At 41.6% G+C, this 25,203-nt stretch overlaps 1 protein-coding gene across 9 annotated transcripts in view; it reads left to right on the forward strand.

Moving 5' to 3' along the window:
- Nucleotides 1-368: 368 nt before the first annotated feature.
- Nucleotides 369-25,203, forward strand: part of syt1a (synaptotagmin Ia) — a 203,969-nt gene continuing 179,134 nt past the window's right edge. For 4 of the 9 annotated variants that reach the window (XM_067581623.1, XM_067581626.1, XM_067581627.1 and 1 more), the window contains exon 1: nucleotides 18,081-18,464. The gene's annotated coding sequence lies outside the window, so the exon portion shown is untranslated. Of the gene's footprint in view, nucleotides 922-1,320; nucleotides 1,366-18,077; nucleotides 18,465-25,203 lie in introns of those variants that run through there. The other 5 variants (XM_067581624.1, XM_067581628.1, XM_067581630.1 and 2 more) reach the window with 3 other exon arrangements.

Genomic DNA, 25,203 nt, shown 5'->3' on the forward strand with positions numbered 1-25,203 from the left:
ACGCCTTGTAGTAAAATTAAATGTCATTTGGTTGTTTGACATTGTCACCATTTTCATAGTAGACATTTTGACTTGTTATAGTAAGACAAGCACAAGTGGAACTGATAACATTAACAATACCAAGGTCACTAACTTGGAAAAACTAATTGGATTACGGCCATATTTAACCCTGCAGTGCTGAACTTTTACATATAAATTAATGCCACGTTCAAGACCTTGCCAAATTCACACAATGCTGATTGAGCCTATCACCGCCAGATAAACCGGAGTTTTTTAATCCGGTGTCGGGTTTGACACTCCCGCGCTGGCCGGATGAATGCATGAATACACACTTCCGCCAGCTGAGGCAGCTAACTTCCGGTTATTTCTCTGCTAATTTGAAGGGGGATAAAATAATTTAATTGTGCAGCTCTTCTAGACTTTCCAAATGTAATTGGACCGAATGGATCAAATTATGATAGTGAAATGAGCCATTGTGGAATTGTGTGACGCTCAAAACAATTTATTCACCGTTTGACAGCCTCAGAGTAGGACGGTGTAGGCTACAGGAGCCTATGACGTAAGCATGTGTCGACAGTGGTTTTGTAATTACTCTCACTGTCAACAGGGGGAGACAAAAGTCCCGCACTCCAGCTTGAATGTCGTTAATAGCACCTGTCTCAAACTTAATGCTGTGAAAAAGGTCATTCATTGGAATATGGGTTCACTTTTTAGGGAGAGAAACTGGCTGAATTGTAACTTTGGGAGGACTTTCTGGAGGAGATAACCATGTCTGTGATGCTATCCCTGACGGTTCATCATTTTGTCGACCTCTACCAAACTGTCATCGACGCACCTCAAGTCAGAAGGTGGAGTTTTCTGTCCTCTTATTATCCAATTAAGGGATTTACTACGACGTCCGCACTGCTTTGCTACAACAAGGTAAGAATTTGTTGCCTGTGCTAATGCTAACTTACATATACTGAGTCTATATATTGACTTATGTGCTTGGTTTATATTCAGTAAGCTATGAGGTGCTCAACTGCTGATTGTGTTTTTAGTGTGGCTGCTTTTAAAAAATATTATTATTATTATTATTATTATTATTATTATTATCTATATACAGTATTGCCATTGTTTAATTGTCATTGGGAATATTCACCTTCTTGAGCTCTTTTCTCTTTTGCTTGTTGTTTGATTTTATAAAGTGGTGAAATATGAATACTGATAGTCATGCTTCAGTATTCAGTGTCAGCTAAGTGGACTACATTTGTTTTGACATGAGGGTCATTGGCTGGAAAACATTGATTTTAAACATTTAAATTGTTCAAATTGTTGCAGGACTTTTCACCTTCTGAACTGGTTTTTGCTGTAGGTTGTTGCAAGGTCAGTGTCAACCACTCAGTCTATGTGTGTAGCTGAACAAAAATACCACAAAATTTAACATCCTGTATCCAAAAAATGTTTAAAAGTGTGAAGACCTTTCCTCTAAAGCATTTTCCCCCTTGCATATAGACCACTTCATGTAGGCATAAAAAACATAAATTAGGTATTTCAAATATGCAACAAAGGAGCAGGACTGTATAGGTTAAATATGCTGTATTTATTTAGACTATAATCATAGTCTGCACAATTACCTGCATTTGTATTTCCCATACTAATACTGTTTTTAGGGATGTAAAATTGACTGTCCTTGCATTCAGTCTCTGCACTTTATTATTTTGGTGTCATGGGAAGCTCAACATGGCTTAAATTTACATCGCATGACTACATAGTAATCAGATATACAATATATTTCCTCCAAGTAATGGGGTTACGAGTTGGTTGCCTTTTTAGTGTTCTTATCATAATTGAAATGCGAAACTGCTGAGCTCGTGTTCTACTGTTTACGCTGCTTCAACACTCACTGCGAACCTTAAGCTCATATCCATGAACTGATGGTCATCTGCTAATCAAGCTATAACATTCACGCTGTAAGACATTTTGAGAGTTTAGCTTGCTTCAGTTCATATTTATCTGCTGTGTAGCTGACATCTGAGCCTGCTGCTCTCAACTCACTCTCTCTGCTGTTTCTCTACTCACTTACAACTCCTCTACACTGCTGGTCATATAGCATCACATCAGTCCTACCTCCACTCCCAACATCCACCTCTAGGCTCTTAATCCCCCTGGGTCAAGATTTATTATCACTTTGCCCGATCTGTGCTGTGGTGAGCTCGGTGTTTGCTTGCAGCTAAGAGACTAGATGATGCTTAATATCAACACTACGGTTTCTGCATTCACAAAGAAATGTTCCTTGTGAGTTATCTAGAAACCTTCAGAGTGAATTGCTGCAGTGATTACCTTTTAGACAGAGGGACAAACAACAGCACTCCAACTACTCATTTGACGCTGTGTTTTTCTTTTTCTTACAATACATCATCTTTCTTCAAATATTGTGCAGAAGCACAGATGACCTTGCCTCATTCTGTGGGCTTTCACTGTCTTTTCTTCACTTTTCTTTCTCACTCCAGATATCAGTATTATTCTCCCTCCAAGCACATATCATGGCCACTTTTCACCAGGCTCACAAAAACAATCATTTTCAAAATCACAGGTTTTGAAAAATGCTTTTAAAATGTTGCTATCGGGACTTTGTTTTCTGTTTGAATGCAGTTTCTTGAGCCCACTAAGAAAAGAGAATGAAAAGAACAGATGCACATCTGCGCGTTCCCAAAACACATTTACTGTCCCCTAATTAAAAAGTCTGTAATTGAGAGGCATAATTTGATATTTGCTGCTAATATGGTGCTTTATTTGCAACTGGAGCAATTGATGTGTGAAAATGTTATCTGAGCTCTTACTCAACTGCCTTGGGAGCCCCGAAAATAAAGAGCCCATGTTTGCCGGGTGTTGGAAATGTAGAACAGCTAATACTATTAGGCGTATTACTGAAATTAGAAAACCACCCCTTGGCCTAGAGACACAGGCGTTCTTATCACCTTTCAAATTTGCATAGTCCATAGAGTAGCAGCTCTTCCATGTTACTGTGTCCGTTCTGTACAGCCTCAGTCACTAAATCATCAGCAGGATGTTCATTTACCTCACACAGCCGATATTGGCCTTGACAAAGAAGAGTGCTTCACTTTCTAACTGTTTAGAGGAGGCAGCAGATTCACTCGGGAACTTCCATTACTTTATAATCGTGTTAAGCAGCCAGAGGATTTGCAGTGTGTGCTGTGACGTACAGCTATAGGATCCAAGGGCCGCACGGACGTGAAATCTGTAGGATAAGCTCAGCTTGGAGTGTATGGGGAAGGAGATTCAGCTGTAATGGCATTGTACAATGGCACCTAGCTGCAGGGGAAGGGGTAGCGAGAGCGGTCGGTCACGTGTTGCGCCGCAGCGGGTCCACACACATATCACATTCGCCTCAGTGGGTCTTCATCTGCTTTTCAAATGATAAACCTCTCTCAGGCTCTCATCCTATATCTGAATGGAGGCCGTAAACAGGCTGAGATGTGCCAAATAATCCACCTTCTCTCATCTTTTCCACAACTTAACAGTAAGGTTGGGAACCGAAAACCGGTTTCAAATTAGAACCAAATCCAAAATGCAAAGAACTGAAAAAAAAAATTAGAATTTCGGTTCTTATTGCAAACATATGCTACATATCTGCCAGGACTTGTGTACGTCATGCACCAAGCGTGCACAGCCAACATCACAACAGTAATGAAAGATGGACCGCAGCAAACGTTCAAAAGTGTGGCTTCACTTTATGAAAGAAAACCACAAGGCAATGTATGTATGCGGGAAGCTAATTAGCTGTAAGTCAGGTTGCACATCAAATTTGACCAAACATTTAAGGCGACACGGCGTTGATCTGAAAGAATGTTCAGTGTTTGATGTCTTGCAGTCTCCTAGCCCGAGTGTGTCATCAGCCAGCGTTAACAGCTCCAGTAGAGCCAGAGACACAGAGCCCCGACACGCCGCTCTCTTTGGCAATAGAGAGAAATATGACCAGAGAGAAAAGTGAGGAGTGTCAAACGCCACAGCATCCACAAGAAAACGTGTGTACTGACTGTTGATCATACGTTTTTAGAGAGTCAAAGTAAAAGCTTAAAAGAATAAAGATATTTTTATCATCTAAACATGGAAACTGGGAATCGACAAGAACCGGAATCGATAAGCAGAATCAGAATTGATAAGGTTCAATGGATACCCAACCCTACTCAACAGATCTCAAGAGTGAAACAACAGCTGTTTGATTTGCAGTCGTGTGAAGAAAACGTGACAGTGCGGAAAGCCACTCGACCATAAGCTCCATTCACTTTGCACTTCCAGCTGACAGGCTGATGAGCTGCAATCAGCCTTCCCTGCTCTGACTGAATATGTGAGTTTTGGGGGTTTATTTAAAACACATGATTATACGGTAACCTGCTCTAAAACTTGAAATATGTTTGAAAAAAATGATAATCTGAGTGATTATTGTGCCGCTGCTCCTGACACTAGATGTTTAGCAGCACATAATATGACTTCTCACCAGCTGATTTCATAGTTACACCGAAATCTTAATTTGTGTCTCTCGACGTTGGCGTCTCTGTGTTGATTACGGGCCACCGAATGACACCTTCAATACACTTCATCAGGCTAAGGAGTTAATGTGCAGGTAAAATATGCTCGCATGGCAGCACAGCCTGTAATTTCCACTCATTTAAATGGTTGTATAAATAACATGTCCGCGTTTCCGTCGGCTGCATCGTCAAACTGTTAACCTGAGAGTCAGTTTCACAGCAGATTCATGTTCACCTTTTGACTTAACTAAATTCTCATTTCTTTTTTATATTACTGTATGTTTTTCTTTTAAAATAAGGGTTGATAGCCTATGTGCTGGAAAATGGGATGAAATGACACATGCCTCTTTTCATTACTTCAGTAGTGAATGACTTCTAGAGCTGATGCTATGCTTGTCCTAAAAGCTAAGCAGACATAATGTAATATCGCCTCTTATCTGAAGCACAGAACAGCCTTCCACTATGCACTGTGACTGTGTCATTTTTGGGGCTTTACTTTGATGTTACTGCACTATATTGCATTATACAGTATTAATATTGCAGTATATCCAGCGCTGTATGTGTCCAGGATCCCGTGGATAAAGCTAATGATACAACATACTGCCGTTGGTGTGTTGACAATGAAAATGGCTCCAGAAACATGCAGTAATACTTGAAATACATATTGTACTTCTGCTATTACTGATTCATTTAGTGTTGCCTCCAGTAGCTCCACAAACACTATAGTATTAGAAGAAAGAAAGCAGAAAGAAACTCGTGACACTATCTTGTGAGCTCTCCTCACATTAACCTTAAAGACTCTGAGCCCACGTCTGAACCGAACAGCCAATCATAACCACATTTGTCAGATTGGTCACTAAAAGTTGCACAACCACTTTTATCAACAAGCCCACAATTTCTATTTGAAATATCAGAGAAAATCAAGGACTATGTTCGATGTTTTCAGAGCTGCTATAGAGACAGAGCGTAATAAGTCCCGTTCACCCCAGAGGGGAAAACAATTCATCGCTCTCCATTGACTTTGTACTGCGTGAAGGTGCCTCCTTGTCACTTCTGTCTGCTGGTAAACAAGAGAAAAATGTCCAGAAGCTGCTGTGCGGTGGGATGCACTACCAGCAGGGTAAAGAAAACACATGAAAGTATAAACAGAACATCTGTTTAATTGAAAGGTATGCAGTGTTTTATATATATGTTTAAATCACAGAATAGCTAGCTTGCATCCAGCTGAGATGCTAACTGTAACAGGAGCCTGTGCATGTAATTTCCTCCCTACTATAGTCGCCATACCAGCTGGGAAAAGTGTCATGCCAGCTTGTTAAGTGGTGGAGTTTGCTATACAGTTGTGTTATCTCCACTGTAGACGTGATGTCAGCCCTTGCATTCATGTATAGCATCTTAATGTATGCTATAAGCTAGCTTTTCCTCTCTGGTAGACACAGATGGTAAAATAATCCTTTGACACGCATACGATTATTACAAATATGTTTGGATAACACTGTTAAGTCGTTGGTTGTGTTGTTTTCTCTGCCGTAACTTTCAGGGTATAGACTGACATTATTTTTTAAGTTTGTAATAGACTGCTGCATCTGAATCAAACTGCTTCAGCCATCGGTTTACATTGGAGCCGGTTTGAAGCCCAGAGTTGCAGCTTACGGTCGGCACCATCTTTTCCGTTTGGAGCCAAGATCTTCCAAATAAGGAGAGTGTGTGTGACTCAGCGCGAGTCCCGGCGCCGGAGGAGAACAGCAGGTGAGTGAACTGTCAATCACAGCTGTCAATCAACGCCCACACGGCAGACATCAAAGCTACTATAAGTCTTCAGATCTTATTAAAGGAGCAATAATTTCCAAAACGACTACAAGCACACTTATTAGAGGGCCTGAACATAGCGATTGAGACCATAATGACTCGTTTGAAAAAAATTGTTGAAGTATTTCTAGAGAGAAGTTGACGCTTTTTGAATTGGAGCCAGGATCTAGCAGCCGTCGGTGGTATTGCACTCTAAACTACTTCTGCATTTGCTTCAGCCTAAAGCCGTGGTAGTTGCAGCTTGTTAACCTCCCCCGGCTGCAATTTTTCTGATATTTGGGTTGTTTTGTCTATCTGAGTTAGACCAGACACACATGGTTAATTACATCTCTTAAAACTGCCAGGTGGAACAATGCCGACACAGCAAACTCTGACTGATTGTGTTTGTAGGCCTGTAGGGTTCGATTTGTTGTCGTCGTTGTTGAAGTTTCACAGGGTTTGCTGCAGCCTGTGTGAAGGAATGACTTTAGGAAATTAGAAAGTCATAATGTCGGTTTTAGTAACTTTTCTCATAATTTCCCAGTGTTGTAAAAGTGCCGTATAAATCGGTCAGTTTATTAGATTGTAAATGCTCCAGTCATTGTCAATCTAATCACTTTTTCCCTTATAATACTTGACCGCTCTTCCTTTTAAAGCCATTAGTGTAAACTGATGCTGACATGACGCCTGACCTCCCATTTTCTTTGTTGCAGCTGCTGTGACGCTTTCAGAAAAAGTTTTTTAATTACAACCTTTTGGCAGAATGATGACTCTTCCTCTAGGTCTGACTTGACCTCCTCTTATTTTCCTTTGCTCTTTGAAACTATTGAATATGTTTTCTTTTTGGAGGTTGGTGAGTCCGGAAGAGAGAGTTTGCTGACCATGAATGACAACTGTGGATGATCTGAGACGACAATTACAGCGTAAAACCTTCCCTTTTTTCAAAAAGTAGCAGAAAAGTATGTAAATTAGTACATTTCAGTAATGATCGAAGTCTCTTTGTGTTATGTAACGAGCTAAATTATAGATAATACAGCCGAAGAAAATTACAGGGTGTCCGTCCGCTCCTGTCATCTCTACTTCACCATCCTGTGATTAATTGTTCTGGCCCCCGAGATCAGCTCTGATCCTTACAGGTGTGGCTGGATCTGCTTTTGCAACAAACCTCGTTTATTCTTTATGAGAACTTGATTGTCTTGCGCCGGTGCGTTCGGAACACAGGTGGTAACATCGCAACGCCGCAACATCACAACATCACAATTGCAGAGTGATACTTTATAATTACACTTCTTCTTTTGGACTTGCGGTTTGCCTGGAAATATGCAGCTAATAACACGTCTTTGTTATGTTAATGACTGCTTAAATGAAAGAAGAGATTGCAGCAACACTAGTGGGAATAATCTTCATAAGTAAATAAGTTTCAGTGCGCCCTTCTCCTGCTTCTTAGTGGTTTTTGCATTCATTTGCTACTTAAATGGCATAATGCATAAATGAATTATTCATACACCTTCAAGTGATCTGCATTCAAGCAGCATACAAACTGTACTAATTCATAATTTATAGAAGGGCTAATAGTTTTGAACCAGAAAATGTCCTCTATCCTCCAAGAATCAGTAATTACATTAACCTTTTTTTTCCTTGTCATTATTTCCGAATGACTCTCAGTCAAGCATGTGGGTTGTTCCCACATTAAAATTACAGAGCAAGACAAAGTAAAACTGTTTTATGGCCGAGAAATTTTGTAGTCAAATATAATCCCTTTTAATAGTAATAAAAAAAGATTTAATAACAGTTTATCAGTGCAGTTACTCATCTAGAAAGACCACTGGCAAACAATATGTCTTACTGAGCGATTCTTTAAGTGCGTTTAGAAAAAAAAAAGTTGTTTTTCCCACTGAAAGCTGTCAAAATTAATCCAATATCTGTTGGAAACATGGCAGCCTTTTCCTTTCCATCACCATTCATACACAAGGAAACCTCTGTGTCCAATTTCCTCAGTAAACATGTGGATAAATGTGTATAAATTATTAAAATGATGTTCCTGAACGTTACTCCTGAGACCCACAGGATGCTAGTCATTTGTTCCAGGCTGGGAGCTGTGGATCTGTAACATGTCGTACCAGTAGCCTACAGCTGCGAGACTCCACTTGCAGTGACATCACGTGACAATCTGACTAAAAATAACCCCCTCTCTCCAACACATGACGAGGATGATACCGGGACTAAGAATAGGCCCACTGGAGGGAAACGACATGATAGTAAATCATCAGTGAAACAACGAGAAAATATTGAATAATTCTGGCTTGAAACAATACGATATCAGCCAAGCCTGTGACAGAATAATTTGCTCAGTAGAGTCATTGCTTTGTAGCTGTCAGGTATACATGCCGCTCCTACCTGCAGTCATCTCTGCTAATTGACTTGAGGAAAGATTGCTAAGAAATTGAATCTAGCTGTAACCTTGGCAGGCTGGGTAAACAAAGGCGCCAAGCACAGTGGCTTTTGGGTGTTTAACTGCTGCTTTAATCTACTGTGAGTGTAATAAGAGTTAAGTACACCTTTCACTTCTGTAATCAGCAAAAACAAGAATGAACCAAGACTATAAAGATCAAGATATTTATCTGGCAGACTGGATGATATGCAGTGGGTTTGTTGGTATCAGCTGAGTATTAGGAGAGAAGACACATGTTTAGATGTGTAGGGCAGGACCTTGACTCGAGGTAAAAGCAGCCTTGGATGTAAGCAACAGTGCTGTGGATGCATTGCTAGCTTCCAGTAGAGGGAGTGTGGGAGGGCACTGACCTGGAAGAATGAGGGAAGGTTTTAAAAAAATCAGTCATCTGGATGTACTGTACAGTAGAAGTAAAAAAATCAATCAGTAAATCAGCTTGTGGCAATAACAAGGAATCAGGTCTTTGCATGATCAGTGTATCCGCTAGTCTGTTTGTTGTAATCTTCTTTTCACTTGTCTTTCTCCCTTCAGCTGTTCAGATCAAAGAGCCATTGATACTGAGTTAATGGACCCAGCAGAGGTGCAGTGTTTTCAGTCAGATTTGCAGAAATGTATCATGTGCTCTGCCATGAAGTACAAAAAGTTACCATTAGGGTTTAGTTTTGTCACGATCTCTGATACTGACAGTGAAAACAAAAGCAACCCAACTTCTCAATTAAAAATGTTAGAGTATAAGTAATTAAGTCATTGATTGAAATATATAGATTTTATTGTCATCATATAGCAAGAATATACACTGACATAGTAAACACATGCCTACAGTTGCACTGATCTCACCAAACTACTTATATTTACTGTAAATTTATACTTATGTTCCTTAAAAAATATTTTGAGCAACATTTATGGTTGCAACTGTTGATTGTTTTGATGATCAATTAATCTGCAGATTATTTTCCTAATTAATAGATTATTAATTTGGTCCATTAACCGAATGAACAGTCCAAAACCGAAAATATATTAAGATTTGCTGTCACACAAGACAAGGAAACATAGTAAATCCTCAAATCCAGAACTGTTTGGCTTTTATGATTAGAAAACTACCTGAAGGAGAAATCAATTATCAAAATGGTGTGTAGGATTTAGTGGCATCTAACAGTGAAGTTGCAGATTTCAACCAACTGAATACCCCTCCCCTTCCAAGCGTGCAGGAGAACCTATGGTGGCTGTGAAGAACACAAAACACCTTCTCTAGAGCCAGTGTTTGGTTTGTATGTTCTGGCCTACTGTAGAAACATGGCGGTGCAACATGGCGGGCTCCTTGGAAGAGGACCTGCTCCCTATGTAGATATAAAGGGCTCATTCTAAGGTAACGAAAACACAAGTCTTATTTTCAGGTGATTATACACCAATGAAAATATACTTATGAATATTATATCCTATCTGCTAGATGCCACTAAATTCTCTGCACCTTTTAAAGATGTCTTGTGTAGCATTTTATACACATTTCCACCTCAGACATTTGTCATCTTTAAATTAAAGTAAATCCTGTGGATTTGAACAATGTTAGCTATGCAACATGCATAGAAACAGACCAGACGGGTCCAGCAGAGTAGAAGATATTAGCTTTCCTCAGCAGGTGAAAAAATGTTTTAGAAGATAAACTGTAAGACCTTCTAACAAAGATACTGTTTTTTTTCTTTATGCATTGAAAATAACCTTGTTGATATGAGATTGCATCTTTCTAAGACTTAAGGACCACCTTTTATAATCTAAAACATGTCATACGATATCCACACTATGTGCTTTGATTTATTTCATGTACGGTTGTGATTTGTTGCCCTTGGGTGAGCAGTGTAAAGATCTCTTGTATAATAGGTCATTCCGCATGGGATTGAACCACAATGCTGCGTATCAGTGAATCCAATGCCTAGGTTATATTTTACCTTCAAGGCACTATATGTAGAGTTGACTGTCCTGTCACTGGAAGGCAGACAGGCAGCCATCTTGGCTCCTATAAGAAAACGATGCGCTCTCAGGCAGACATGCTAGCCCCATTTATCAAGCACCTGAAAATGAATGGGCTGACAGACAGGTCGATGTATGATCATACGATCACATGTGTTATCATGTGTTGGCGTGGAGGTGTTGGTGCATGGCTGGCCCAAACATCTCTGGGGCAAGTTGGGCGATAAGCCTGGTAGGAGGCCTGGATGGACTGATAAGAGGAAGTGGCTCACCTCCTACTCAGATGACCCCTGAGAGGATGAGGGTTGCTGTGGTGAAGGAGGAAGTGAAGGACATTTCCTTATAGGTGTTTGTATTGAGCTGAATTCTTTGTAACCTATTTTATATTCTTTATAAGTTCACAATCAGATCTGACGAGTTTAAGATTTGCAGACTTATAAATCACCTCAGTACTTTTATCTTTAAAATAAATCAAAATTCCTCGATGACTAAGTATGAACGACTGCATGTCACAAACTATAGCCTTGATACCTGCTGCCCTGTGTTTACGTGACAGGCTAGATGTTATCGCGGCTTCCCATTTAGTCAGCGATGCGCTCAGTGTATTTAGAAAATTACCTCACCATGTCTCAGCTTTAAGCTAATCTCCTCAACTCAATTTTACCATAACAATAGAAACCATTAGCAGGCTCAGTGGTGGGAAAACATGACAGGATTTTATCCCCCTCATGCTTTCTGGATTAGTTAAGTGCCAAAACTGCTGTCTTAGTCAGTTTATGAACATTATATGACTTCATATGTTTATTCCTGACCTAAAATTAGGTTGTTTTTGCCCATAACAATTATAGAGTTTCGCCCAGTACCAATGAAGTTGTCATACAGAATTCTTGGAAAAACAGGTTCCTCTGAGGCTTTCTCACTTTTTGTCTCTCAGAAAGAGATTTCCAGTGTGTCTACAATAGGGCTGGGTGATATGGACAAAACGTCACAATATATTTGACCGAATACCTCAATATTGATATTGCAGCAACATTGTAGGGATGACTATTGGTGCTTTCACAATCAGTAATGTGGATATAATGACTAAGTGGGTAAAGGCAGATAATAGAACAGCTAGAACAGTCTGCTAAGTTCAGAAACAGAAAAGACAACACTTACGATATCCAAAATCTAAGACGATATCTAATCTCATATCACGATATTGATATATTATCAATATATCGCCCAGCCCTGGTCTACAAACAATACAGAGCAGGTGGAGATGGGGGAGGAAAAAGCGGAGGAGGTCGGAGGAGTTGTGAAGGAGTGGATTAGCAAGTCAACAAAACCAGCAGCTTCATTGACCTATTGGGTAGCAGAGGCCACTTTGACTGTGGAAGCAGAGAAAAGAGGAAGAATTCCCGCTTGGGCTACCGCCAAGCCACATCTGGCTGCCTTCAAAAATCAACCAGATGAGCCTAATTTACTGGGAAATAAGTAACTGATGACCTCTGACAGTAATCGTTCAAGAGGAGAAGTGAAGAATGGAGAAGACAGTAAGAGGCACCTTTTGTTCGTTTCCCTTTTCACCTCAAATTATTGCAATCACTTAATCAAAGACTCCAAACTGCTTTACAGATTCAAAGACCCGACTATGAATCATCGGCTTTCAGTATTCTGCCATTTTTCAAACAAACTGATTTATGTCTGCAAATGTAAAAGTTCGAATGTAATTAACTTCAGAGGAGCTGGTTCCACATCACGGAGTGTTTTGGACGAACGCTATTGATCTCTCTTGCTTCTCTGTGATTGAGAGTCACAGAAAGAGTGACTGAAAATGTTACATAAGAAATTCTTGTTATTCAATATTGAATCTGAGCCCAGCGGTCCCCTAATTGCCGTCTTTTTCCTCGAATATGTGGTTGGAGGATTTAAGTGATGGCAGGGTATAGGTAAAATCAATATAAGAAGATTAGTCCGTCCAACAGCATACAAAACATTACTTAGAGCTGTTTACTCGCTTTACAGATCTGGGAAATTGGCAGACATGTCTGAGAGACTTTAAGCTCTTAATTTGAATTTCAACAGGCCTATTACCCAGAATGCCTTATCAAAAAAGTCCATTGATTATGTCCAGTTTTAGCCATGTCACTCCATCACAAAGGATGAATTCAAATTAAATATCGACTGTAACGTAATTCTTTTTCTTTTGTCCATTCAAATCTGCTTATACTTTTTTCATTTTCTCATTCCTTTACCATGTGACTCATCCTGCTGATTTATTATTCACTATCACTATCATGTGACATTTTCTTCAGAGTATGACTGGTCAGTGATCTTTCAGACAAGCAGTTGTCCATTCGCTGACTGGCAGTAGTTTTCTCCAACCCTGATGGGCAACTACGTCTTTTCTTTGCAATGACATTTTGAGATGTGTAATTTTGCGTCTCGTGTCCTGTCACCTCCGCTTGTCACCCATCTCGTCTGTTCTTCTCTGCTCCTGAGCATCATTATCGGCGGCGGGTCTAGTCTTGTCATCTGGCCATTAACGGTCAGGCGAGCTGACAGCGGCCCACCATTTACCCATCAGGCTCTTCCTCACATACAGATGTGTGATATAGGGGGAAGGGGCAACTTTAAGGTTGATTGTCATGCGTTACCGCCTGGGTTTCCACCATCTGGTAATTACTGTTTTTTACTGGGAAAATCTGTTGAGGTCTGACATATTTAAATCTTTCCGGTCATAATATCCGGTAATAGCGCTCTGTGGTTATGGCTTCAATTTCTCAATGGTCTGTGAAGTCCTCATCAGGGATTTCAGCAAAATCTGTCCCGAGTGGGCCAAACCGGCCAAGGTAGCCTGCTTGATCCCCGTCTCCAGTGTGCCAGCAGAGAGAGGGTTCTCTCCTCAGAACTGAATCAAAACAGCGCAGTGAAGTCGCCTCGGGAGGACGAGGTCACAAGGCTCATGCGCATTGCAAGTTGTGGAGAGACACTTGGCACCTTTGATTTTAAGTCGGCAGCTGCACTCTTCACTGCTGTTAAAAAAGCAGTGAAGAAGAAGAAGTAAAATGATATGAGCCAGCAATAGATTATGGTTATTTTTTCATTTGCTTTCAAAGAGTTTTTATTTTATCTGAGAAGAGGCCTGTAGCAAATGGGAAATTATATGATTTCAAGTCAGCAGCAGCTCACCGTAATTAAAATGTTATGAGCCAGATAGGCCTACTTGTATTTTTTTTGTTTTTTTTTAAATAGTATTTATTCTGTTTTATTTCATCTGAGAATATGTAGGTAAAGTAAAGCTGAAAAATTCTTTTTGTGTTTACGTGTTGCCCCAACGATCGTAGGCTAGCGTAATTTTATAAAGCTACATGCCTTGATGATGTCATTCTTTATATAGCCTGCCTGTCATTTGTTTTTAAGCTCGATAAACACAGATAATATTTGACTGGAGTTTCTCCCATTTGATCCGAGACATTGAAATCTTCCAGGACATGTGAACCGCCACCAGTTTTTTTTTTTTTTTTTCTAACGGAAACCCTGGTTACCACGTGCATACAATCCTCTATCCTCCCCTCAGGTGATGAGTGTGAGTGGGTGAGTTAGTGAGGGGAAGATGGGGGAAGGTGGATGCAGGGATGACACAGTAGGCGCATGAGTGTCACATCATCCATCAGTCTGTCACAGGCTGTCGCCCGCCTTCTCCCTGAGATGCTGTCGATCTGTAAACAAGAGAGAAACACCAGGCTTCCTGAGGCGCCATGCGTAGACAGTGAGTGCAGGGCAAGCCTCTCCCTCTATGAGACACATGGGCAGAGAGCTGATTTGACCAAAGCGGGTTTTGATCCACACGGCCGGATGTGTCTCAAGCATGAAAACAATCAACGGCCTTGTGAGGGAGTAATGTCGACTGGGAGAAACTGACAGCAGGAGTGTTTTCGCTTCGGTACGTTGAAAAGAGCAGTTTGATTGGTTTATTAGATTAAATAGGATGGATATCTCCAGATGGTTTTTAGTGCTTTACTTATTAGCCTGGGTACTTAAAGGACCAGTGTGTAGGATTTAGTGGCATCTAGTGGTGAGGTTGCAGACTGCAACCAACTGATAACCCCTCCCCTCACTGTCCCCTTTCAAGCGTGTAGGAGAACCTACGGTGGCCGCAAAACTTGCAAAAAATCCAAAAAATGCAAAAAACACAAAAGGCCCTCTCTAGAGCAAGCGTTTGTCTGTTTTGGGCTACTGTAGAAAAATGGCGGTGCAACATGGCGGCCTCTGTGGAAGAGGACCCGCTTCCTATGTAGATATAAAGGGCTCATTCTCATTCAACGAAAATACATCAACAAATCTTATTTTCAGTTGATTATACACTAATGAAAACATACTGATGAATATTATGTTCCATTTCTGCCAGTGGATCCTCCTAAATCTTACACACTGGTCCTTTAAAGTTGCTGGTTATTTATTCTTTTGAACGGCATTTACAGTAAGGGTGACAATTTGTTTTTTTTCCCCCCAAGTTATTATTATTGATGTTGAAGTGATCACACTGACAAGATGGATTCTATTGATTGGCACCTATGTTGTAACGGCTACAAGATCCCTGGTGTCTATGAAGAAATTGGCTGCCGGCGGCCACATTCAAAACCAGCCCGACACCCTTTCATCACTCACCGAGCCAAGCAGCGATCAGTTATCTGCTGTACGTTGGGAGATGGGGCGGGGGGGACTCGCTCAGTTCTTTATTGCCCCTCTAATTATTTTCCTCATCACATGATTAATATTGTCACTTTGATTTTGCACTGAGTCCAGTAGATGAGAGACTCTGTGACAGAGGACACTGGTTTTACAGAGAGGGGTTGGTGATATTTGCCTCCCCCGTCATTTCTGGGACTTGGAGACACCTCTGTCCTCAAGGATGGGAGCTCTCTGAGCCGGGCTGCTGGAGTCTGGCCTGCCGCCTGTCTGCTGGGGACTGCTGACTGGGACAAGGCCAGGGCCACGACTCAGGCCAAGCTATTTCTGAACAGGACCGGAGAGGATACAGCTGGTGTTCCTGCTGTGACAGGGTCACTGTGCCAGTGGAGCCCCTCCAGAACCAATAAGCTCTCCCTTATCAAGACAAACGGCCATTAAGGGCAGTAATCACTTTACAACCCATAGCCAGAGCCTTGGCTGGGGACACGCAAGGACAAAAGGTTTTACTTTGGCAGGGTTAGACTGATATTCTGAGCCTTTTGTTAAAAGTAAACATTGCTCCACCAAAACAAGCAACTACTCATATGGAAAGGATTTCAGTGCAATCAAAATGACATCTTTGCACTTTGATTTTAACTGTTATCCAACCTGATGATCACATTAACATGAGTATTAAAGCAGAGTCTATGAATAGCAGTGCATGTATTGGCTTTAAAAACCATAATGTTTCAAGTCCAGGCCCAAAATATGCTCACACTGAAAATGTTTTGTTACTATAAATGGCCTATTGATTATTGGATTCTTGTAATAAAAACCAAAGCTCGCTGGAGAGGAGGCTGACCTTTAAGTGCTGGATAAAAAGAGATCACCACAGGGTGCTACAGTAGGTGACTCACCAGTAGAAACAGTCAGACTGTCTTTTCTTGGTTTTTGGAGGAGTTTTCAGCAGACTGATTGCATAAAAACAATGACATGACAAGGAAGGAATATATGAGATCATATATCATCTTAATGAACAGAAATGTGTATTCAGTGTTGTCCTTTCTTTTAAACCCAAGACAAGAATGTATAGAAGCATCACTTTTATCTCTCCCAGTGGTTATCCAGGCCTGGAGTTAGTATTAAATATTAGTTGTGAAAACTGAATTTGTACTTTTACGTCTACTTTTAATTGGTAGCCAGTGATCGTTCACAACTGATGCACTGAAATGATGCTTTGGCGCTGAGCTCTGGGATGTGTAGATATGATTAACAATGCAACATGTAGCCTACAGGCTGAATATTTGAACAGAGTTTAAGTTCAACTGCATAATATTATGTTAACATGTTCGTATTCTATATGAATATATTACCATATATTATTTAGCTATTAAAATACTACAAGATAACATTATTGAACCAAGTGACAATCTCTTACACCTCACTTTCTAATAAATTGAACATGCATATATAAACAGAAAATCCTCAGAATGCCTGGTAACATTTTAAATTAAGTGGATTTTTTCCTGATTAGTGATTAAAATACATTGTCGTGTTGCTTCTGGAGCCTCATAGCGCCTCCGGAGCAACACCTCATGTTGACTTCCCAGTGTTTTATGGGAAAGCATAAGACAAAAAGCTCTATTCATTCTCCTGCCTGAGTTTCTGTCTGACCTTTGAGTGCAGCTGGGCACCGTTTTTATTCATGCCACGCAGCCAAAAGAAAACCTTGTTTGCTACCTGAGGCAGCAAAAAAAAAAAAAAAAGGCGTTATCAGCCCCTTTCCATATTCATGAAATCCTGTGTCACATGATCACTTTGCTGGCATATTTCCTCCTTTGAATTTGAAGCGTTAATAAGACTGAGAGGTTTTTTTACATGATGATTTAAAAACATCCCAGATGCACAACTGAGGCATACAGCATCAGTCGTGTTAAATTACAGAGTCACTGAATTTACGTCAGTCAATTTCTAAATTGAAGTTAATATATCTAATTCATTGCTGCTGCAGATTTCATTATACTGTATGTTTTTTCTCGCTTAAACAGAAAAAAATGACTATGCTCTGTGCCGAGGACACACATCTTAAAATCGTGTTTTAAAATATCAATCTCTGTACAACTTCTTCGTCGGTTTTGAGGTCAGCGTGACAACATATTCAATCACTCTAATGAAAGATTGTCCTTGCAGGTGTTTGTGCGGCTTTTCTATTGACAGGCTCAGCCTTCCTCTAGGGAAATCATCTTCCCTTCATGGACAAGTTCTTGAAAGATTGTGTGTGTGTGTGTGTGTTCATGTGCAAGTGCAGGTCATGGCTTACTATGAACTTATATACACACACAGACGTGTTCCCATGGATCCCAAGACCCTCGGGGAGGGGATTTTTTTGAAGCGTCCTTGTAGGTGACTGTTGCCCACAGGGGCTAAAGAACATAGACGGGGCATGTTAATATGTGTTGAAAGGGTCATCTTAGGTTACACAGCGTTGCCCACCGTCTTCGTCGTCTCCCCACTACCCAGCCAATCACAGCCAAGGACTCAGTGATGTAGTGCCCCTCTTACTGGAGGGATTCCTAGGAACTGCCGCGTGACGATGCTGGGCTTAAACAAGCCAGAGTCTCTCCTGTTTCTTTCACACCACCTCCTCCTCCTCCTCCTCCTCCTCCTCCCCCCTCCGTTCTCTGCCCCTGAGTTTCTTTCTCCCAGCCTCACACGAGGTGTATCTGCCGCGTGTATTTGAACAGGAGATGATCTAGCGCCATCCCACACTGCTCACACAAGACTGGCTATATAGACGGCAGACAGAGTCATCACCCAGCCCTCTTTCTCTCCTCCTCCCTCTCTCCTCCGAACCAGGCTCCACCTCTCACTTTCCCTCCTTCTCTCTCTTCCTTTCTCTCTCTCTCTCTCTCTCTCCCAGCCTTACACACACAACACACATACTCACTATCTCTCTCTCTCTCTCTCTCTCCCTCTCTCTCTCTCCGAGACTCCCTTCTCCTACTCCAGATGAGCGCGCCTCCTCATCAGGGCGAGCAGATTTGGAGCTGAAGGTGTGCTGTTGTCACCAGGTAAGAGCGCACATTTCCTCTTCGGGCTACTCCAGAAGTTATGAAGGAATGGTTTTGGTTTGCGAGTGTGTTGTTGCCGTGGAGGAGTGGATGTGTGTTGTGTCGGTGTCTAGGTGACATAATCAGGAAGGGTGGGTGCTTCGAGGGAGCCACAGGGGAAGTACACTTTGCTACAACTCCCAACCCCTCGCTGTGACACCGTTTTTTTGGCGCCTTTCTTTCCCCCATGTGCAGCAAAAAAAAAAAACGCTTTTTGTGCTCGCTGTGAAACTGCTTTAGGTACGGGGTGGAGCGCAGCTGGCGATAGTAGATCAGCTGCAACATATAGAGTATGTCTCTGGTTGCGAGGGGAGACCACGGTGTTGGATGTGTGGGCGGATGGAGAGATGAGGAGAGGAGGGGAGGGGAGGGGAATGGAGACGGAAGACGAGCAGCTGCTTTCATCCCATGGAAGCTAATCCCTCCATTTGTTCACCTCTCTCCATCAGATAAAATGGGCTGGCTGTGGCTCTGGTGCCCTGTCTCTTTTTTTTTTTTTTTTTTTTTTGTTTGTTTCCACTCTCCATCCTTCAATTGTGATGGGTTTATCTTGGGCAGGGAGAAAAGAGGCAAGCTATTGATTCGGAAATGAGCTGTAATGCCATCTGAAAAGGGAACAAGACATCCCTCTCTGTCTGTGACTTTTTCCTCTTGCATGCTTTTTGTTCCTGACTGTACCTTTTTTTTGGTGATAATGTATTATACAAACTCCCCAGTCATAATGAATCCCTGCACATAGTTTTCAATCTTTTAAGCTCATGAGTCCATACAGTGAGCAGATATGTTTGAAAGCCCACTCGAGTTCTATATGTTACCCAATATCTCTGCTATTGTTGTGATTGGTAGAGCAGGCTTATCACTTCCCGCAGGTTTGCTGATAGAGCGCCGATTGGCTACCGCACAGCGCGCATGGAATGGATGGCTCCTGGCTCTCTGCAAACATGTCAAGCATATCCGTGGTGATTGTCGCGCGGCTTCGCTGACAAATAAGGCATTGTTAAAAGACAGGCGGCCTATCACCTCTCGGCTGCTCCCGGATTACCTAATATCTCAGGAGGCAGGATCATCCAATGCAACAGGATAGGAAGAAAAAGGGAGGGGAGGAGGGAGGGAGGGTGGGTTGCTCAGGTGTAGCGGTTTAGCCTAGCGCTCGGAATACATTAGCCAGGAAGCTCCCGTGTGTCAAAACTGTTACCAGGTGACAGAGAGAGTGTGAAGCAAGGCGGCACTCAATGCTTCCCCCCCCCACCCAATGACCCTTCAGCTCATTTCCCAAGACAGAGCTTATGTTTACATACTCTCTGGGAGCTTCTGCAGATGCTCCATTTCATAAGCACTAACTGAATCAGACAGGCTGAGGCTGTGTCTGGACTGATGGATGCACTGTTAACTATTGGCTGCTAATGGCTTTTTGAAACACCTTGAGGGGATTTTTCATGTTCTCGGGGTCCTGAACGAGTGTAAGTGTCACCCAGGACTTTTTGTGAAGCGGTGTAATTTGAGTTCGGGCGACAATGAAGCTCAACGCGGTATTTTCTTATCTTATTTACACCAAACCAGACAGCGCGAGGGCAGATGTTGACTCCCAAGTGGCCACTCAGCAAGTCGCCGGAGGTGTCGTCATGTTTTATCAGGCTTGTTAAAGAGCTATTAACGAGAACTACAGGCCCAAAGTCCCGAGCCTGATGTCCGAGCGTCGCTAACCTTTCGTCTGGGCCAAGTTATCTTGAGTGAACTTTTCAAAAAGCCAAAGGCCGTCAAGATAAAAGGGCATCTGCCAGGACTACTTTGCGTTTAGCCGAAGCCTCTTATTTACAGTATGATCAGTTTATTATAAGATGGAGGAAAATGAGGAGAAAGAAAGCAGAGGCAGAATCACAGAAAGAGCAACGTAAAGAAAACGAGGCTGGTGTTTGTTTCCGCTCTGGATAGCAATACAAAAAGAAGGATATTAATAGCATCTCTCTTATGATATGACCTTGTGTGGCCATTTGGTAGTGGGTGCCTGTCCAAACACATATCCCTGACACCAGAGATACTGACTATCTCTGGTGATGGATGCCTCAGGACGAGTTGTCCTACTCTTCTTGCTGGGATTGTTCTCCGTGTCCAAGTGCCTCACCATCATCATCATCATCACCATCCTTATCCTTTTATCATCATCATTCTATCATCATCATCATTGGTAGTATAGAAAAGTGCGAGGAATAATAGTGTGGTGATGGATTACAGGATTATCATTCTTAAGAAGGTCAGTTGCAGTATTAAATAATGAGGTCTTTTTGGACGTGATTATTGATTGATTATTAATTGCATTCCAGTCCAGTTACCATCATGATACACTGACTGAACTCAAAAGATAAGAATACAAGCCCTAACTTACTGTATCAGTTTAATGTATGCAATCCAGCTGACCTTGAAGTGAGAACGAGAGTAAAAAACAAAACAGTCAATCATAAGAGATCAAGTCATTAAAAATTTAAACTGCGTGTGTTCAGCTGGGAAAGAGGGAAGATATTTGTCAAAAACAAAAATATAAGATTGACACAAGAGGTTCATATTAGGTTCATCTGCATCATTCCTCAAATGTTTCACACCTTTTATCATTAAATACGAATTCAAGCTGATAGACCTGCACAGTGTTTCGATTTCTCCAAATAAACATGGCCGCACGCAGTTTTCTATTAACTGTGTTTGTTGTCTTCATGGAAATGAAATATCAAACTCCGCCCGTCAGCGAGATGGTGTGACACCGCTGAGAGAGATGATCTTTTACAAGGTTGTTTTGCAAATTAACCAGCCTTCAGTGCATGTACTGTACAGTAAACATAGACTTATTATTTAATTAGCCTTGAATCTCACCTCAAGCATGCTTGTAAATCGTCTTTTCCATTCATGGACAAAGCTTCGAGTGAAAGTTAAGTCAAGTTCATTTAAATCAGTTTTGTTTCTCCATATAAATTACTTTAAATTTCACGCTCAGAATGATCAATGTAAGTCAATTACACAAACTAAATTAAAGAAAGCAAAACTGATTTATCTGAATTGATTTTCAAGACAAGCATATCATTTTTATCCTGGACTTTTTCTATCACACTGCTCAGTTCTGGCTAAAATCAGTTTTCACCTCAGTTTGACATTTCATCAGCGCTCTGAATTCATCACTTCACAAATTTGTCTTTTTTTACAGAGAACACCCTAAAATCTGTCATGTGTTCAGTAAAAATGCACTAATTGGAGAGAGAGCTCCCCGTAGTTGTCATAGCTGCGCTAACTGGTATCAGCGTCATCTTAAAGGCCTAACGCTGATAGGCTAATTAGCTCGGTCTAAGTCCTGATTTGGAGCTTGGTGTTTGACAGGGTGTATAGAACTCAGGACTGCTTGATCTCCGTAGACCCACCGAGATAAGACTCAGATTACATGATCAATCCACACATGTGCTCACAAACACACACCTTCAACTGGCACAGCTTAACAGAGACACATACATATCCTTATAAAATAACGACATTAAAGTAGGTTGTTTTATCATTCTGTGCTTCATAAGGGCGAAACTTTAATAGTATGAGAAGACATTTTTATATAAATAAGTGTCTGTTTGCTAAGAAAGTGTCATTAATATGAGCGCTGACAGCAACCAAGGCTAAACATGCAAAGAAAAGAAGGGCTGTGACTTTTTGATTGCTGGGAAGCGCTGTGCAGAAACATCAAGGTAAAAATCATTTGGCACCAAAGACGCTACTGAATTTAAAAACACACATGACCCCCTTCGATTGTCAGCTAATTCCATCAGGCAGCTTATTTGACTGTGTACATCACATGGTGTAAAGCTGCTGAATTTAACAGAGCATGAGGAAGACCTCTCCTCACAATAGAACAAGCTCAAAGGGTGTTCTCATTTGTGAGGAAGAACCGAATCATTGTTCAGTTTGCGACAAAAGCCCATTCTTCCAGCTGTATGTCACTGCATTTAAATTCATATTTATCAGCCGCGACACGGTCAAAACAATGGGCGTTAGAGTCGCAGCGAGTCGGAAAGGATCAACCAATCAAAGGAGCAGCTTGAACAATGTCTAATGAAGCCTATAAAAAAACAAGGCTACGTCGGATACCTCTGTCAACAACAGTCTGCATAATTAAATGCACTAAGTGAATGACTTTAAGTGAATTCATGTTACAATGACTTCATTCAGGTTTGTCTTCCCAAGGAAAATCATTACAAACATTTTTTTTTTACATGATATCATACATTTTGAGAATCCACAACCACCTTATAACCTGCCTAGCCTGCTGTTATAAATGTACAGTAGTCCGTACAAAGTGTATTTCAGGAGGTTTTATTTCATGGCTTTGTCATGACTGTCTGTCAGAGAGATTTTAATTTACAGAAGATATCTTGGCTGTACACATATATCGATGGTGGCGGAGAGGAGGTGTTTCATTGTGATAGGTGAGAACGAGAAAATGATTTTACGGCAAAACTTACTTCCAGTCTGAGAGCTGTAATTTTAAAATCCCCTTTAGGAGGAAATTGCTTTTGCCCTCCTACAATTTTTTAATATCCTGATTCATACTTAGCGCTGGTAAAACGCATCATCTACCCGTAGCATTTCTCCAACCGCTGCCCGAAGGTGCTTTATGGGGAAGTTATTAGAGATTAATACCATCTGGGTGTGTGGGACTGCTGAGGGACGCAAGCCTTGCCCCGTGTGCTCCATGTCTGTCCTCCTGAGCCCCCCACACTCCCCTCTACACAGTTGGCGAAACATCCCCTTTGCCCAACGAAAGAGCGGATTAATTATTACTGAAGAAGGGCATGTGGTATAAAAAAGAGGCCCTGGAGGATATTTTCAATGTTTCATGAATGTAATAAGGTGCCTTAAAAGAAAAAAGAAGGCCATTCTTCTCTTCCTGTGCTTACCTGAAACGCTCATGCACGTCCATCAAGCCCCCTAAAGACACATGGGATCCCATGATGCACCTGCATGACATGTTAGTATCAACGCAGTGACTTTGTAGTTTTGAAAATGGAGGAGGAAGTGCCACCTTATCTCCAGGGTAATGTCACTAATAACCTAATCAAGTGCTGTGTTTTGTGTAATTGTCTTTTTGGCTCATATTGTTCAGGTTTTTGTCTGAAATTATTAGATCAGAGTTGCTCCACTATGGTTTCCCTGTAGATTTAGCCACTCTGTATTGACAGTGTCAACATGGAGATGAGCCTAGAATCCAAATTACTAGTATCCATTCTTCAGTCTATCCTCCATTCTTAAGTTTGTAAGAGTTAACATCTGTCATATTGGGTGAAATGAAATTGAATGCCCTGAAAATCTGGACCAAATGCATCACTTTAAACAAAATAACACATTCCCAACTCAAGTACTGCACAGTCTTATGTAAGGCAGAAAAGGCTAATTGTGTTTTTACAGCTCGTACAAGCTCTTAATTCCCCAGAGCCTCCGTCGGGTGTCCTGAGAATATGTTAACATGACGAGGGGAAACAGAGCAAACTATGTCCAAGTAAGTTGCCTGTTGGCTCCGCTTCAGTTCAGTCGCTGCTTCTGGGCGCCCTTGGAGGATGCATGAGTCATAAAGCAACACAACACCCAGCAGTGTGTGCAAGATACACTGGCATGATGGGATAAAAAAAAAAAAAAAAAAAAGCAATTAAAGTCAGTGTCCCCCCCCTACACCGCCCTGTCCATGACACAAATGACCTTGGTGGATTTTAAAAAGTGTCACAGTTATTTCAACATGTGTTGGAAAGCATTAATAGTCGTCACAGATATACAACTTATTACCCCTATTTCCCTGTCAACTGAGTCCGTGTTTGACTAGAGACAGCAGCATGCCCAAGTGAGTCACATTGCTGTATTGTTTCGCTACCAATCAAGGTCACTGCATGCTTATTAAATTCACTGTGGATGGATTAAACAGAATAAATGCACAGGCACATAATCACCGTTACAGCCTTAATATTTTCAAGTGACTCTACTGTGAAGATGATTTCATTCTTCTCTCTAATACAACAAGGCAAGAGGGGTCATTAGCTGTTGAACCAGTGTGTCTCTGTTTCCCTGTTAGACAGGAACCCCCCTCCTACGGTGTGGCTCAGCCCTGCTGTGGGAAAGAGATTGCGAGGGAACGCCGAGCGATAAGGGAAAGGCATTCCTCCCTTTCAGCTCACCGTTTCTCATCTCCGGCCCCGACGATTCTCCATTACTTTTTAGTCGAACGGCATGTGTGCCCTACGTTGCCGACCACTGAGATTTGCCTCTGATGCAAACATCCTTGTTTGTCGCCATGGCAACCAAGTCTCCTGCCTGCTGTAGGTTGTCATGCCAGCCGCCTCCCCCATGCTCTTCCTCACCCATTAGCGCTGTACTGTAGATGACACGTGCGAGCGCTGTACATCGTTCTACATGATCCCGTATCCTTATCTCCATAAGCCGCTCTCATTACGTTGCCTGTCCCCCTACTCCTTCTCGAGGTGGTCCCCCTTTTTTTTTTAAGCAGCTGCATAGCACTACACCCTCAGCTACAGGAATATTTTCACTTGAGAGAACTGCCAACCAGCGCAGCCAGAGTCAATTGCTGGAATAATGGCACAACCAGCGAAAGCCCACAGCTCAAAAGATGGAGAGATATAACAGCAAGTGGCCTCAATTTCCACTCCTCTCGTTCACTCTCCCATCCTTT

The sequence above is a fragment of the Thunnus thynnus genome, chromosome 23 (genome assembly GCF_963924715.1).
Source record: "Thunnus thynnus chromosome 23, fThuThy2.1, whole genome shotgun sequence".
Taxonomy (NCBI): domain Eukaryota; kingdom Metazoa; phylum Chordata; class Actinopteri; order Scombriformes; family Scombridae; genus Thunnus; species Thunnus thynnus.